The sequence below is a fragment of the Spermophilus citellus genome (assembly GCF_964194105.1).
Source record: "Spermophilus citellus genome assembly, chromosome: 13".
NCBI classification, from domain to species: Eukaryota; Metazoa; Chordata; class Mammalia; order Rodentia; family Sciuridae; genus Spermophilus; species Spermophilus citellus.
Window position 1 is genome coordinate 50824539 of NC_138193.1, and position 18700 is coordinate 50843238.

The following is an 18700-nucleotide window of genomic DNA, read 5'->3' on the forward strand; positions in this document are numbered from 1 at the left end:
ACTTCATAATGGCTGCCATTCTTACTGGAATGAGATGTTATCTTAGAGTGGTTTTAATTTGCATTTCTCTGATTGCTAGAGATGGTGAGCATTTTTCATGTATTTGTTGATTGATTGTATATCCTCCCCTGAGAAGTGTCTGTTCAGGTCCTTGGCCCATTTGTTGATTGGGTTATTTGTTTTCTTGTTCAATTTTTTGAGTTCTTTGTATACTCTGGAGATTAGAGCTCTATCTGAAGTGTGAGGGGTAAATATTTGTTCCCAGGATGTAGGCTCCCTATTTACCTCTCTTATTGTTTCTCTTGCTGAGAAAAAACTTTTTAGTTTAAGTAAGTCCCATTTGTTGATTCTAGATATTAACTCTTATGCTATGGGTGTCCTATTAAGGAATTTGGAGCCCGACCCCACTATATGTAGATCGGAGCCAACTTTTTCTTCTATCAGACGCAGAGTCTCTGATTTGATATCAAACTCCTTGATCCATTTTGAGTTAACTTTTGTGCAAGGTGAGAGAAAGGGATTCAATTTCATTTTGTTGCATATGGATTTCCAGTTCTCCCAGCACCATTTGTTGAAGATGCTATCCTTTCTTCATTGCATGCTTTTGGCAACTTTGTCTAATATAAGGTAGTTGTAATTTTGTGGATTGGTCTCTGTGTCCTCTATTCTGTACTATTGGTCTACCTGCCTGTTTTGGTACCAGTACCATGCTGTTTTTGTTACTATTGCTGTTTTTGTTACTATTTTAAATTAGAGTTTAAAATCTGGTATCGCTATACCGCCAGTTTCACTCTTCCTGTTTAGAATTGCTTTTGCTATTCTGGGTCTTTTATTTTTTCCAGATGAATTTCATGATTGCTTTTTCTATTTCTTCGAGGAATGCCATTGGGATTTTGATTGGCATTGCATTAAACCTATACAGTACTTTTGGCAATATGGCCATTTTAATGATATTAGTTCTGCCTATTCATGAACAAGGGTATATCTTTCCACCTTCTAAGGTCTTCTTCTATTTCTCTCTTTAGAGTTCTGTAGTTTTCATTATATAGCTCTTTCACCTGTTTTGTTAGGTTGATTCCCAAGTATTTTTTTTGAGGATATTGTGAATGGGGTGGTTGTTCTCATTACCATTTCAGAGGATTTGTCACTGATATACAGGAATGCCTTTGATTTATGCGTGTTGATTTTATATCCTACCACTTTGCTGAATTCATTTACTAGCTCTAGAAGTTTCTTGGTAGAACCTTTTGGGTCTGCTAGGTATAGGATCATGTCATCCAAAAATAGTGATAATTTATTTACTTTTATTTGGTGCTGAAGATCAAACCCAGTGCCTCACATGTGCAAGGCAGGTACTCTACCACTGAGCTACAGCCCCAGCTCCTGATTTTTGCTATTTTATTTTATTAAAGGGAATCTGTATATTTATTTAAATGCTAAAAAATGATTTCACAAACATTTCTGATTAAAACACACAAGAAAATGGGCATTTGTTATTTTCTTAACATGTTAAAAGCTATATACTTCAATTCCAAAGCTAAGTGTTTACTTAAGGAGGAAACACTAAAGACATTTCCACTAAACTCAGTAAGAAGGTAAGGATAACCAGTATCTTCTGTACTATTTAGTATTATACCTAAAGTAAATCCAATGCAATTAAACAAATAGGATTGAGAAATAATGAGTACAGCTCTCTTTACGTGCAGATGATATGACAGTACAATTGGAGATTCTCTGAGAAATAATTGTAAAAATAAATAAATTAAATATTTTCAGACCAAAATTAGAGGTTAAATACTTTGGATATTTATTAGAATAAATCAGTAAGTTATTCATATTTATAATTAAGAAATAGTAATCAATAGCTTCCATGTAGATAACCAATAATTAGGTACAAAATAGAATGGTAAAGAAAATCTCATGATAAAAATACATAAGAAACACATATATATGCAATATGAAACATAAGAATAAAATTAATTAATAAATGTGAAAAAATAGGAAGCTAAAACTCAAGTAAAATTGAAAACATAAATATATTTTATTTTTATATAGCTTATTTTAAATAGCTTATTTTCACATTATGGAGATGCCAGTTTTCTCTGGTTTTCTCCAAATGAAAGGAAGTAAAAATAAGTTATTAAAAGTATTTCATTGGATCTACAAGGATTAACATGAAAGTTACATAAAAACAACTACTTTTTTTTTCTATTCAGATACTGATTTTTTTTTTAATTCCTGTAATCAAACAATAGTCCCAAAGTTCAAAAGATTATAATAGGAAGTCCTGAAATAGGCCCAGATGCAAATAGTGGAACAGAAAATTCCTAAGTTTGATTCTTCACCCCAAATAACCAGTAAGCAGGAAAGCAATACTAACTACTTATTTCAGAACTGTAGATCCTACTCAGACAATTATGACAACTGGGGAGTACTTGACGAAAGGAAAGATGACATATTCTTAGTAAGGTGGTGGCCTGAATAAACAACCTGCCCTCCCCATTGCTAAGCACCACTGTGCGTGAGGCACAGGCAACCCCTATTCCTGGAGTGGCTGGATGGTTCCCGGAGGGAAATGGAAATATTTTCAGACCAAAATTAGAGGTTAAATATGTTGGGAGGTTTGGTGCAAAGGTACATTTGGTGCAAAGGTACATGTCATGTGTGATCAATGAAGTATCCGTAGCATTTTCTCTGCAGTTCATCAGTGACACGATGGGGATCTCCTTAAATGTGTGGCTGAAAAAGAAGAGAAAACGGGGGAAGTTATTGTCTCTCCTGTTTTTTATTTTGAGAAAGAGTTTCACTAAGTTGCTGAGGTTAGCTTTGAACTTATGATCCTTCTGCATCAACCTCCCAAGCCACCATGCTAGTTATAACCCCTTTAATACATAAACTATTCCACTAAATAAAGTAATATTAAATAAAAAGTTTCTTAAAAACAAACAAACAAAACACTCCAGTCTCAGCTACTCAGGAGTCTGAGGTAGGAGGATAGATGCTTGGGCAACTTGATGAAACCCTATTCTACAAAATACTTTTAAAAATTAATTCAGATTGTAATAAAAAAAGAAATGGTAGAAATAGCATAGCACTAATTTTCAAGCCTTAAAGAATTATTATCCAGGTGTGGGGGCACACACCTCTAAATCCCAGCTATTTGGTTGATTGAGCCAAAAGAATTGCAAGTTCAAGGCCAGCTTCAGCAACTTAGCAAGACATAGTCTCAATATTTAACAAAAAAAAAAAAAAAGGCTGGAAATGTAATTCAGTGGTAGACTGTCCTTGGATTCAATCCCCAGGACCCCAGCCCCCGCCCCAAAAAAAATCAAATTATTAGGTCTAGATATTAAGCATTAATGGTATCTGATAATACACACACAAAGAGGCAACTAGACATCATATGCCTTTTAAGGAAAGAAAATAATCTTCCCCTGAGGTAATACTGTCATAAAAGCTGAACTTGAATTTAAGGAAATCTCTACTTAAAGAAAATACACAGAGACAAAGAAGCATGTTAAAAATGACATCGTGTGACTGAAAACAAATCAGGAAAATAAGACTATGGGAAATATTTTCAAGAGTTAAATTATAAGAATGCAAGGGAGGAAAGTGAGAAAAGAGTGGAAGAAAGAGAAAAGAAATATACGATTATAGATTAATAGAATATTAAAAGCCATTTAAATTAGTCCCATTGTTGGGTCTTATTTAGATCCTGATTTAAACAAACTGAAAAACAAGTTTAAGAGAAAATTAGAAAGTTTAACACTAATTAGATACTTTATTTTTTTTTACTTTTTTTATTGGTTGTTCAAAACATTACATAGTTCTTGATATATCATATTTCACACTTTGATTCAAGTGGGTTATGAACTCCCATTTTTACCCCGTATACAGATTACAGAATCACATCAGTTACACTTCCACTGATTTACATATTGACATACTCATGTCTGTTGTATTCTGCTGCCTTTCCTATCCTCTACTATCCCCCCTCCCCTCCCCTCCCCTCCCCTCCCCTCCCCTCTTCTCTCTCTACCCCCTCTACTGTAATTCATTTCTCCCCCTTGTATTATTTTTCCCTTTCCCCTCACTTCCTCTTGTATGTAATTTTGTATAATCCTGAGGGTCTCCTTCCATTTCCAAGCAATTTCCCTTCTCTCTCCCTTTCCCTCCCACCTATCATCCCTGTTTAATGTTAGTCATCTTCTCATGCTCTTCTTCCCTACTCTGTTCTTAGTTACTCTCCTTATATCAAAGAAGACATTTGGCATTTGTTTTTTAGGGATTGGCTAGCTTCACTTAGCATAATCTGCTCTAATGCCATCCATTTCCCTCCAAATTCTATAATTTTGTCATTTTTTAATGCAGAGTAATACTCCATTGTGTATAAATGCCACATTCTTTTTATCCATTCGTCTATTGAAGGGCATCTAGGTTGCTTCCACAGTCTTGCTATTGTGAATTGTGCTGCTATAAACATCGATGTAGCAGTGTCCCTGTAGCATGCTCTTTTTAGGTCTTTAGGGAATAGACCCAGAAGGGGAATAGCTGGGTCAAATGGTGGTTCCATTCCCAGCTTTCCAAGAAATCTCCATACTGCTTTCCAAATTGGCTGAACCAATTTGCAGTCCCACCAACAATGTACAAGTGTACCCTTTTCCCCACATCCTCGCCAGCACTTGTTGTTGTTTGACTTCATAATGGCTGCCAATCTTACTGGAGTGAGATGGTATCTTAGGCTGGTTTTGATTTGCATTTCTCTGACTGCTAGAGATGGTGAGCATTTTTTCATGTACTTGTTGATTGATTGTATGTCCTCCTCTGAGAAGTGTCTGTTCGGGTCCTTGGCCCATTTGTTGATTGGGTTATTTGTTATCTTATTGTTTAATTTTTTGAGTTCTTTGTATACTCTGGATATTAGGGCTCTATCTGAAGTGTGAGGAGTAAATATTTGTTCCCATGATGTAGGCTCCCTATTTACCTCTCTTATTGTTTCTTTTGCTGAGAAAAAAACTTTTTAGTTTGAGCAAGTGCCATTTGTTGATTCTAGATATTAACTCTTGTGCTATGGGTGTCCTATTGAGGAATTTGGAGCCCGACCCCACAGTATATAGGTCGTAGCCAACTTTTTCTTCTATCAGATGCCTTGTCTCTGATTTGATATCAAGCTCCATGATCCATTTTGAGTTAACTTTTGTGCATGGCGAGAGAAAGGGATTCAGTTTCATTTTGTTGCATATGGATTTCCAGTTTTCCCAGCACCATTTGTTGAAGATGCTATCCTTCCTCCATTGCATGCTTTTAGCCCCTTTATCAAATATAAGAAAGATGTAGTTTTGTGGGTTGGTTTCTGTGTCCTCTATTCTGTACCATTGGTCCACCCGCCTGTTTTGGTACCAATACCATGCTGTTTTTGTTACTATTGCTCTGTAGTATAGTTTGAAGTCTGGTATCGCTATACCACCTGATTCACACTTCCTGCTTAGCATTGTTTTTGCTATTCTGGGTCTTTTATTTTTCCATATGAATTTCATGATTGCTTTCTCTATTTCTACAAGAAATGCCATTGGGATTTTGATTGCCATTGCATTAAACCTATAGAGAACTTTTGGTAATATAGCCATTTTGATGATGTTAGTTCTGCCTATCCATGAACAGGTTATATTTTTCCATCTTCTAAGATCTTCTTCAATTTCTCTCTTTAGGGTTCTGTAGTTTTCATTGTATAAGTCTTTTACCTCTTTTGTTAGGTTGATTCCCAAGTATTTTATTATTCTTGAGGATATTGTGAATGGAGTGGTTGTCCTCATTTCCATTTCAGAGGATTTGTCGCTGATATACAGGAATGCCTTTGATTTATGCGTGTTGATTTTATATCCTGCCACTTTTCTGAATTCATTTATTAGCTCTAATAGTTTCTTTGTAGACCCTTTTGGGTCTTCTAGGTATAGAATCATGTCATCTGCAAATAGTGATAATTTAAGTTCTTCTTTTCCTATTTTTATGCCTTTAATTTCTTTCGTCTGTCTAATTGCTCTGGCCAGTGTTTCGAGAACTATGATGAACAGAAGTGGTGAGAGAGGGCATCCCTGTCTTGTTCCAGATTTTAGAGGGAATGCCTTCAATTTTTCTCCATTCAGAATGATGCTAGCCTGAGGCTTAGCATAGATTGCTTTTACAATGTTGAGGTATGTTCCTGTTATCCCTATTTTTTCGAGAGTTTTGAACATAAAGGGATGCTATACTTTGTCGAATGCTTTTTCCGCATCTATCGAGATGATCATATGGTTCTTATCTTTAAGTCTATTGATGTGGTGAATAACATTTATTGATTTCCGTATATTGAACCAGCCTTGCATCCCAGGGATGAATCCTACTTGATCATGGTGTACAATTTTTTTGATATGATTTTGTATCCGATTCGCCAGAATTTTATTGAGGATTTTTGTGTCTAGGTTCATTAGAGATATAGGTCTGTAGTTTTCTTTCTTTGAAGTGTCTTTGTCTGGTTTAGGAATCAGGGTGATGTTGGCCTCGTAGAATGAATTTGGAAGTTCTCCCTCTTTTTCTATTTCCTGAAATAGCTTGAAAAGTATTGGTATTAGTTCCTCTTTAAAGGTTTTGTAAAACTCTGCTGTATACCCATCCAGTCCTGGGCTTTTCTTAGTTGGTAGTCTTTTGATGACTTCTTCTATTTCCTCAATTGATATTGGTCTGTTTAGGTTGTCTATATCCTCCTGTCTCAATCTGGGCAGATCATATGACTTAAGAAATTTATCGATGCCTTCACTATCTTCTATTTTATTGGAGTATAAGGATTCAAAATAATTTCTGATTATCTTCTGTATTTCTGAACTGTCTGTTGTGATATTGCCTTTTTCATCCTGTATGCTAGTAATTTGAGTTCTCTCTCTTCTTCTCTTCGTTAACATGGCTAAGGTCTGTCGATCTTATTTATTTTTTCAAAAAACCAACTTTTAGTTTTATCAATTTTTTCAATTGTTTCTTTTGTTTCGATTTCATTAATTTCAACTCTGATTTTAATTATTTCTTGCCTTCTACTTCTTTTGCTGTTGTTTTGCTCTTGTTTTTCTAGGATTTTGAGATGAAGTATGAGATCATTTATTTGTTGGTTTTTTCTTTTTTTAAGGAATTAACTCCATGCAATGAATTTTCCTCTTAGAACTGCTTTCAATGTGTCCCATAGATTCCGATATGTTGTGTCTGTGTTTTCATTTATCTCTAAGAATTTTTTAATTTCCTCCTCAATGTCTTCTATAACCCATTGATCATTCAGTAACCTATTGTTCATTCTCCAAGTGATGCATGATTTTTCCTTCCTTCTTTTATCGTTGATTTTCAGTTTCATTCCATTATGATCAGATAAGATGCATGGTATTATCTCTACTCCTTTATATTGTCTAAGAGTTGCCCTGTGACATAATATATGATCTATTTTTGAGAAGGATCCATGTGCTGCTGAGAAAAAAGTGTAACTGCTTGATGTTGGGTGGTATATTCTATATATGTCAATTAAGTCTAGGTTGTTAATTGTGTTATTGAGTTCTATAGTTTCCTTATTCAACTTTTGTTTGGAAGATCTGTCCAGTGATGAGAGAGGTGTGTTGAAGTCTCCCATGATTATTGTATGGTCTCTTGAACTTGAGAAGAGTTTGTTTGATGAACATAGCTGCACCATTGTTTGGGGCATATATATTTATGATTGTTATGTCTTGTTGGTGTATGGTTCCCTTGAGCAGTATGTAGTGTCCCTCTTTATCCCTTTTGATTAACTTTGGCTTGAAATCTATTTTATTAGATATGAATATGGACACTCCTGCTTGTTTCCGAAGTCCATATGAGTGATATGATTTTTCCCAACCTTTCACCTTCAGTCTATGTATGTCTTTTCCTATCAAATGCGTCTCCTGTAGGCAGCATATTGTTGGGTCATGTTTTGTGATCCATTCTACTAGCCTTTGTCTCTTAATTTGTGAGTTTAAGCCATTAACATTTAGGGTTATTATTGAGATATGGGTTATCCTTCCAGCCATATTTGTTTATTTATGTTACTGAATATGGTTTGTTTTCCTCTTTGATTATTCTCCCCCCTTTACTGTCCTACCTCCCACTGTTGGTTTTCATTGTTATTTTCCATTTCCTCTTCCTGTAATGTTTTGCCGAGGATTTTTGGGAGAGATGGTTTTCTAGCTGCAAATTCTTTTAACTTTTGTTTATCGTGGAAGGTTTTAATTTCATCTTCCATCCCGAAGCTTAATTTTGCTGGATACACAATTCTTGGTTGGAACCCATTTTCTTTCAGTGTTTGAAATATGTTATTCCAGGATCTTCTAGCTTTCAAAGTCTGTGTTGAGAGATCAGCTGTTATCCTGATTGGTTTACCCCTAAATGTAATCTGCTTCCTTTCTCTTGTAGCTTTTAAAATTCTCTCCTTATTCTGTATGTTGGGCATCTTCATTATAATGTGTCTAGGTGTGGATCTCTTATGATTTTGCACATTTGGCGTCCTGTAGGCTTCTAGGATTTGGGATTCTGTCTCATTCTTCAAGTCTGGGAAGTTTTCTTGAATTATTTCATTGAATAGATTGCTCATTCCTTTGGTGTGGACCTCTATACCTTCCTGTATCCCAATGACTCTTAAGTTTGGTCTCTTTATGTTATCCCATATTTCTTGGATGTTCTGCTCATGGTTTCTTAACAGTCTTGCTGAGCTGTCTATGTTCTTTTCAAGTTGAAATACTTTGTCTTTATTGTCTGATGTTCTATCTTCTAAGTGTTCTACTCTGCTGGTAGTATTCTCAATTGAGTTTTTAAGTTGGTTTATTGCTTCCTGCATTTCTAGGATTTCTGTTTGTTTGTTTTTTATAACCTCTATCTCCCTGTATAGTTGATCTTTTGCTTCCTGGATTTGTTTATGTAATTCATTGTTGAAGAGATCTTCCATTGTCTGATTTTGCTGTCTAATGTCTTCCTTGAGACTCCAGATCATCTGAAGCATGTATCTCCTGAATTCTTTATCTGACATTCCATCTGCTGCAGATATTACCTCTTCTAACGTTGAGTTGACCTGCATTGCTTGTGGTCCTTTCTTTCCTTGTCTCTTCATACTGTTCGCGTTTCTTTCTGCTTACTGAAACTGTTGTGTTATTGAATTTTCCCCCTATATATTTGTATTACTCTTGTATAGTTGCAAAGTCTCCCGCGCAGGCGCGGGCAGGGGCTCTGCTCCTCCTCCAATTGGGGCAATGTGCCTACCACATTGGCAGGCCGCTGGGCCTGTTCTGCTGGTGGCTCACAGGTCCACCTACCTTGCAGGCGCGGGAGGCGGCTCTGCCCTTCTGCAGGCCACTGGGACTGTTCTGTTGGTGGGTCACAGGTCCGCCTACCTTGCAGGCGTGGGCGGCGGCTCTGCCCCTCTGTGGGTCGCTGGGCCTGTTCTGTCAGTGGTCACAGTTCCGCCTACCTTGCAGGCACGGGAGGCGGCTCTGCCCTTCTGCAGGCCACTGGGACTGTTCTGTTGGTGGGTCACAGGTCCGCCTACCTTGCAGGTGCGTGGGGCGGCTCTGCCCCTCTGCGGGTCGCTGGGCCTGTTCTGTCAGTGGTCACAGTTCCGCCTACCTTGCAGGCACGGGGGGGGGGGCAGCTCTGCCCCTCCGCAGGCCGCTGGGCCTGTTCTGTTGGTGGGTCACAGGTCCGCCTACCTTGCAGGTGTGTGGGGCAGCTCTGTCCCTCCGCGGGTTGCTGGGCCTGTTCTGTTGGTGGGTCACAGGTCCGCCTACCTTGCAGGCGTGGTTGGCAGCTCTGCCCCTCCATGGGCCACTGGGCCTGTTCTGTTGATGGTCACAGTTCCGCCTACCTTGCTGGCGCGGGGGGAGGGGGCAGCTCTGCCCCTCCTCAGGCCGCTGGGCCTGTTCTGCTGGTGGGTCACAGTTCCGCCTACCTTGCTGGCGCGGGGGGAGGGGGCAGCTGTGCCCCTCCTCAGGCCGCTGGGCCTGTTCTGCTGGTGGGTCACAGGTCCGCCTACCTTGCAGGCGCGGGAGGCGGCTCTGCCCTTCTGCAGGCCACTGGGACTGTTCTGTTGGTGGGTCACAGGTCCGCCTACCTTGCAGGCAAGTGGGGTGGCTCTGCCCCTCTGCGGGTTCCTGGGCCTATTCTGCTGGTGGGTCGCAGGTCCGCCTACCTTGCAGGCGTGGTTGGCAGCTCTGCCCCTCCGTGGGCCACTGGGCCTGTTCTGTTGATGGTCACAGTTCCGCCTACCTTGCTGACACAGGGGGAGGGGGCAGCTCTGCCCCTCAGCAGGCCGCTGGGCCTGCTCTGCTGGTGGGTCGCAGATCCGCCTACCTTGCAGGCGCGGGTGGAGGGCGCGGCTCTGCCCCTCAGCAGGCCACTAGGCCTGATCTGCTGGTGGGTCACAGGTCCGCCTACCTTGCAGGCGCATGGGGCGGCTCTGTCCCTCCGCAGATTGCTGGGCCTACTCTGCTGGTGGGTCGCAGGTCCGCCTACTTTGCAGGCGTGGTTGGCAGCTCTGCCCCTCCGCAGGCCACTGAGCCTGTTCTGTTGGTGGTCACAGTTCCGCCTACCTTGCTTGTGCGGGGGAAGGGGGTAGCTCTTCCCCTCAGCAGGCCGCTGAGCCTGGTCTGCTGGTGGGTCGCAGGTCTGCCTACCTTGCAGGCGCGTGGGGCGGCTCTGCCACTCTGCAGGTTGCTGTGCCTGACCTGCCGGTGGGTCGCAGGTCCGCCTACCTTGCAGGCGCGTGGGGCTACTCTGCCCCTCCACGGGTTGCTGGGCCTATTCTGCTGGTGGGTCGCAGGTCCGCCTACTTTACAGGTGTGGTTGGCAGCTCTGCCCCTCCGCAGGCCACTGAGTCTGTTCTGTTGGTGGTCACAGTTCCGCCTACCTTGCTGGCGCGGGGGGAGGGGGCAGCTCTTCCCCTCAGCAGGCCGCTGGGCCTGGTCTGCTGGTGGGTCGCAGGTCCGCCTACCTTGCAGGCGTGTGGGGCGGCTCTGCCACTCCCAGGTTGCTGGGCCTGACCTGCCGGTGGGTTGCAGGTCCACCTACCTTGAAGGCGCGGGGGGAGGGCACACACCTATTTGCATTTAGACAGTTACGCGAAATGAGGACATAATGCTTGGGATGAAAGTTGGGGGGAAGGGGAAGGTAGGTGCTCTTGAAAAGAAAGAAGGAGAGGGAGATAGATAGCATAGAGGAGAATGGAAAGAGCAGTAAAACTTGGAAGGGGAGAGAGAGAGGGAAAGGGAGAGAAAAAAATAAAATGAAATAGGAAATAAAATTAGGTCTTAGAGATCCATTTTCTTCTCTTCCCGTAGGCAAAGCTGTGCCCTCCGGGCTGAGTTTTGCCCTCAATGTGTCAACAGCAATCCCTGTAAGGCGGTTCCTGGGAGTCTCTCAATCCTGTTGGTCCAGAGCCATTTCACTTCTACGGCCCCTCCTCCCCTTCCTCCTGCCAGCCAGCCAGGTCCTGCTCACCGGAGGCAGTTCCCCAAGGATTTGGTTACACTTTCAGCCCCACCGAGTGCTCTATTTCCCTAACTACTGAGCACTCTCACTGTCATTTATCTAAGTCCCAGTGCTGTGGAGCTGTGGTCTGGGAGTCAATTGTTTAATTTTTCCGGACCCCTTTGGTGGGCACACCTTCGGAATCTGGCTGCTAAGACCATTGGTGTCGCTGCTGGTGGTAATAGGAGTTGGGGGTCGAGGATCCCCTCTACTTCCCTCAGCCCCTACCATCACAACCACTCTGCTGGCGGTAGGAGGAGTTGGGGGTCTGGAGTGTCCTCTGTTTCCCTCCGCCCCTACCGTCACACCCTCTCAGTTTGCGGCTGGGGGAGTTGGGGGTGGGGAGTCTTCTCTGCTTCCCTCTGCCCCTACAGTCACACCCACGTCACTGGCAGTAGGGGGAGTTGGGGGTCGAGAGTCCTTTGGCCCTTAGGGTCACGCCCACGGAGAGATTTTGAAGTTTCCCGGTTGTTTGTATCTGATGTGGGTGGCAGTCACACACCTGCTAAAGTAGATTCCACTGGGAAGGAATCTCTTTGGCCGAACTTTGGTGACTTCCCCTCTCTGCTATGGCGGGCCCCTGGCTCCTTGCCAGAGTGTCCCAAGGGAGGGGTGGAACTGGCTTGTCTCTGGTCTGACACAATCTCTGGTTTTAGCTCCCAGTTCGCTATTTTGTAAAGGGTTGGTTAGATTCCCTTCACGCTGTCTCAGGGGGGGAGCCGTTCACCGGGTGGGTGGGGCTGTTAGTAGAGCCGGGAGGGCACGGGCTGTCTGCCAGCCAGGCGGGGACCCCTTTTGCTGAGCCAGGCCACCGGGGAGCGTCTGTAGAGCCAGGCAGCTGCGGCCGCGTGGCTAAGATCCGGGCGGGTGGGGTGGCCGTTAGCTGAGCAAGAGCGGGGCCTCCTGGGAGAGCCGGGATGGCGGGTGCTGCCTGCCGGTTCGGGCGGGCCGCGCCGCTCCGGGCCGCCTGCCGCTTGCAGAAGCGGCTGGTGGCCGCGGGATTGGACCTCTGCACCCGCCGGGGGGCCGCCTGTAGAGCCGGGCAGCTGCGGCCGCGTGGCTAAGAGCCTGGCAGGCGGGGTGGCCGTTCGCAGAGCGAGAGCAGGGCCTCCCAGGAGAGCCGGGACGGCGGGATGGTGGGTGCCGTCTGCGGGTTCGGGCGGGCCGCGCCGCTCTGGGCCGCTGGCCGCTTGCAGAAGCGGCTGGTGGCTGCGGGACTGGACCTCTGCGCCCGCGTGGCCGGCCAAGATCCACTTGTCTGGGACAAACTGACACTTCTAATAAACCTACCAATTCCCGGCAGGTCCCCTCTTAACGGAATTTTGCTAGAAGTTCCTCAGTAGGTGCTGAGGGCCATTGCCAAGTAGAAATGACGCATCAAAATTTCCTTGCTAGCGTACCCCATGTTAAATGGATTTCGATGTTGACATTGCATGTAAGGTGACCTTGCTCAAGGAAGGCGGATCCGGGTTTAGAGCTGATCAGGTTTGAGGAAGTATCCCGGTCCTTGGGTTTAGGGCGTTCCCGTTTTAAGACAATAGGGGTTTTAGGGAAGTTGGAGGTTGAAGATTATTGTTGCCGGGATTAGGGTGTTCCTGCTGCTTGTTCCCGTTGAGTTCTCGTGAGATTCAAAGGATATTGGAAAAAAAGCCTCGTGGAGTAGGTGAATGGGGCGGAGGAGAACGGGGATTGCCCCAGAACGTGTGTAGAGGCCAGTGTGAGTTCGGGAATAAAGATTGCTGTTTGAATCTACAAAGCTGTGTGGTGGCTTGTGATTCTGTGTCCAGCCAAGACATTGGCTAGTAGGTAGACTGCAGCTGTTCCAATGGGTCTTTCTGATCCCGTTAATGTGGAGACATTGGAATCGCTGCTTCCTCGCCGGCGGCCATGTTGGATCCCCCTAGATACTTTATGATATGAAGGATTATTGTTAATTGCTTTTTGCTATGATTGTATTGTGAATGCTTTATTTTTTTCAAATAGTCGTTATATTTTAGAGGTATTTGAAATATTTATGTGTTAAACATCATATTTGTTTTTTATTTCAAAACAATGCATGAAGAGGAAAATGGATGTTAAGTAAATACTAATCAAATTGTTCATGAATCATATATTGGCAAAGCTAAGTGATGAAAGCTCACTTAACTGTTCTGTCTACTTCATAAATATAATTGTGAATTTTCCAGGATATATATATTTTTTAATTAAATTGGATCAATATCCATATTTTTTAAAAAGTAAAATCTGACTGACATATCACTTGAATTAGTCAACTTTCCATGATGGTAACAATACCTGAGATAAATCAATTTAAAAACAAGAAAGGTTTATTGGCACTCATAGTTTTCAAGTTTTCAGTCTATGGGTTCTAAGCCCTGTTGCTTTGGGCTTATGGCAGCATATGACAGGAACACGTGGTAAAAGAAGTCCATTCATCTAATAGAAAGAACAGAAGAGAACAAAAGAGACCATATCCCATAATCCCTTTTGAAGGCATACCCCCACTGACCAAAAACTTTCCACTAGACCCCACTTCTTAAAGATTTTCACCACCTTCCAGAAACATCAGGCCAAGGACCAAACCTTTCATTGATGGGTCTTTGGGGGACAATAAAGATCCAAATTACAGCATTAATCCACATCAAAAGAAGGAGGAAGAGGAGGAGAAGGGTAATGAGAAGAAGTAACAAATGCAGGTATATTATAGATATATACCCATATTGTAATATCATAAAATATTGACCTTGGGATAGAGAAATATTTCTCCAATAGGACACATGTAATTCAAATGACAAGGAAAATGTTAAATAAATTATACTAACATCAAAACCTTAAGAATATTTCATAAAAAATTAGATAGATAATACAGAATGTATAGAGAATGAAAAGACAAACCACAAAGTGGGAGAACTTACTTGCAACACATACATTAGCTAAAGAACTCATGTGCAGAATATACAGAGTTGTACACCAGTAAGACAAGCAACTCAATAGAAAAATGGGTAAGTCACTTGGACAGACAATTCACAAATGAGGAACTATGGATAGAATGTGTGTGCTCATGTGTTCATATAAATATACATATCTATATGTGTATATGTATATGTGTACATGTGTATGTACATATATGCATATATATAAAATCATCCTCATTTGTAATCACATGAATTCAAATTCAAAGCACAAGCAAATATACCCAGATGGCTAAAGCTAAGAGAACTGGCAATAATACCAAGTGTTGGCAAAGATGAGGAGCCATGGAAACTTTAATAGGCCATTGATAAGTATAAATTCAGTCAAATACTTCTTTAGATTCTGGCATTTTTCCATCAAAGTTGAAATATGCATACCCTAGAACCCTACAATTCTACTGCCATGTTTATAGTTAATCGAATTACGCACACAGAACCCCAAGATACAGGATTGTTCATAATAGCATCATTTGTAATCTGGCAAAAACTAAACATAACCAAACATCAATAAGTACCAGTAAATAAACTGTAATCACATAATGGAATATCACACAGCAATAAAAATGAACAGGAGATATATAGAATAAGGTGGAATTATGACACAAATACATGTGAAACAAAAAAATGCTATACACAAAATGATATACATGGTTTATTTATATTTTTTATAAAGTTAAAAATATATAGATGCAAGTACACCATAGTGTTTAAATATGCTTGTTTAAGTGGTTAAACAATTTTTTTAAAAAAGGAAGAAATTGATTATTGTAAAGTTCAGAATAATGTTTACTTTGGGGACAGGGAGAGTGACACAGCTCAAGTGAGGTAATAAAGGGATTGCTGGGGTGTTGTTGATGCTCTACTTCTTGAGTTTGGTGATAAAGAGGGATTTACTTTGTGATATGTTCTTGAACTGTAATGTTTTTGTTTTGTGCAATTTTCTGCATGTGTTACATTTTATAAGAAAAATAACTCAAACAATGATCCCCAGTGGAGGCACTATACTAAACAATTTGGGCAGAAAACATATTTTCCTATTTTTAGTGCTAAACCATACTGGGAACAATGCCTGCTTCTGGAAGGCAAGACCATAAGCCAATTAAAATCAGGGAGTACTGGAGAGTTGTTAATCAGTGGGTATAAAGTCTCAATTATGAAAGATGACTAAGTTCTAGAGACCTGCTTATACAGGACAGAGAACTTTGAAACATGGTACACTTGAAAATTTAATGAGAATGTAGATCTCATGTTAAGTGCTCTGACTACAATAAAATAAAAATTTATAAAAATTACTCTGCCCACACCTTAAAACCCTGTGAATACACTGTCCTGTTCTTCATTTTCAGACACTTAGAAGTCCCTATCAAGGAGAGCAACTAAGAACAGAGCAGGGAGGAAGAGCATGAGGAAAAGATTAACATTAAACAGAGACGAGTGGTGGGAGGGAAAGGGAGAGAGAAGGGAAATTGTATGGAAATGGAAGGAGACCCTCATTGTTACACAAAATTACATATAAGAGGTTGTGAGGGGAAAGGTGGGGGGGGAACAAGGGAGAGAATTGAACAACAGCAGATGGGGTAGAGAGGGAAAATGGGAGGGGAGGGGAGGGGGATAGGAAAAGTAGCAGAATACAACAGTCACTAATATGGCATTATGTAAAAATGTGGATGTGTAACCGATGTGATTCTGCAATTTGTATTTGGGGTAAAAATGGGAGTTCATAACCCACTTGAATAAAATCTATGAAAGATGATATGTCAAGAGCTTTGTAATGTTTTTTTTTTAAAGAGAGAGTGAGAGAGGAGAGAGAGAGAGAGAGAGAGAGAGAATTTTTAATATTTATTTATTTTTTTAGTTCTCGGCAGACACAACATCTTTTGTTGGTATGTGGTGCTGAGGATCGAACCTGGGCCGCATGCATGCCAGGCGAGCGCGCTACCGCTTGAGCCACATCCCCAGCCCAAGAGCTTTGTAATGTTTTGAACAACCAATTAAAAAAAAAAAAAAAAGATGGTGTTCTCCCTGACTGTAGTTGATCTTATTAACTTTGCTTCATCAATAGGTTTGTTTCTGGTGGTCCTTGGTTTGATAGTTAATCAATATATTTGTCCAGGCACATAAGAGTGTCAACTTGAAGATGCTACTCATTCTGAAAGTTAGATCTATGATTGAAGAAATTCTCAATACTTGAGATTTCAGGATTTCAAAAAGTATTTCTAATAACCCATCATCTCTTAAGACTAATTTGGCTACTAGTACTTGATCTTTTGGATCAAGATTCCATGTGATTTATGACTGCCTAGTCCTCGAACAGGATTTCTAATTTAGTAAGAGTTTGAAAAATACATTCTGGGGGAAAAAAATGAAAGCACAATTAGTTCTATCAACTAGTTCTATATTTTATGGATAAGGCATAGCATTATCCTCTGATAAAGTTTGAAATATGCGGGCTTAAAAATGAAAATACATTCGTTGCTCATAAGAGAGAATGACAAAATAATTGCTCTGTAATAGGAAGAAGGCAATTTCCAAGATTATTCGATGAGATCATTCTGTAAGCAGCACATTTCTCACTAGAGGGAGCTCAGCACCCACCAATAAATGGCAAGGCAAACGGGATTAAAATGTCATTTCACTTTAGGGGAATACAATCTGGGTAAATACGATATGAATTTGCAGACGTTGGGGAATTTGGGGTGTGCCAATTTTCTCCAACAGTTACACTGTAGTTGTAAATCACATGAATGAATGATGCAAAATCTTATGATAACCAGCCAATCAATTAATAAGGTAGCATTGTAAATAAGTGTAAGAGGACAAATAAGAGATAATATTATCTTTATCCTCTGGAGGGGCAGATTCTAGTATTCACAAGAAAGAGGATTTATATAAGGCAGTGATAAATATGGATAGGGTACTATACCTGGGAAAGCTGTTTGGAGAAATAAAGTACTTGCACTCTGGCCGCTCTGATCCAGTCTCCATGTGTAACCAAGTGGGGCAAGATCCACTTAAGTAATGGCTTTTTTGTTTGGTACATTTGAGAAATGGGTCAAGCCAATGTGTTCGGTGTCTGCTTCTCACCTGTGATCCACTTTATCTCCTTTGACATTCAAGGCTCAAAAACTATGGAGCCACCAGCCCCTCCATATCTACCACCCTGACCTCAGCCACCAAACCCTTCATTTCTAGCAGTGTTAAGACTGTGTATGGAGTATAGTTTTTTAGTGACTTAGAAAAAAATACCACCATATCTTTAAACCCCCTAATACCCTCACTCTCTGTAACTCGGAACTTTTCACTGACCAACATTTCTCCATAGGATCCAGAACCACAGCCAACCCCACCCTCCACTCCAGATTCTGAAGTCTTTCTCTACCATTTTACATTCTGCATATCTCTCTTTAACCTAGACTAGGGTTCTAAAATATCTCACACAAGTATACCCCATATATTGTATGGGATGTACTTACAGTAAAAAAATGATTTCCTTATCTGAAATTATTTGGCATCCTGTAATTTTTTATATATGTGTGTGTATATATATATATATATATATATATATATATATATATATATATGGCAATTGTTCCCCATAGCCTTCAGTCTGCTTTTCCTAGGAACAGAGAAGAAAACTCAGGATTCCTACTTGTTTATTAAATAATTTATTGTTTATTAAATAATTTCTCTCTATTTGATCCTCTCCCATACAAGCACCTAGAGAAACTCAATTCTTCTTTTCCTTAGAACAAATATTTGGTTGATGTTTTAAATAGCAGAGAGTTTTCTATCTATCTCAGTAGTATATCACTTCTTTCACTCACGAATGCTCTATTTTTTTTCTGTGTTGGGGATCAAACCCAGGGCCTTGGGCATACTAGGCAAGTGCTGTATCACTCAGCTACATTCTAGTCCACTCACCTGTCTTTTAGCATATTTGCATCTAACAAGTTATAATGATTTGTTTTCAAGTTTCATTATTGTGATTGAACACAGATGTTTCAGACTCACCCCATCCTCAACATTTAATTCATTGTGTTCTCATTAATTCAGTGCATTCTGTGCTCTAGATAAGAAATGGAGACATCAAGATGAATAAGAGAAGAGCCTTGTTGGGGGAATCAGTTTATTTTACAACAGAAAGTTAAGTTTCTAGCTCACTTTCCCCCAAATTGTTGAATTCTGCC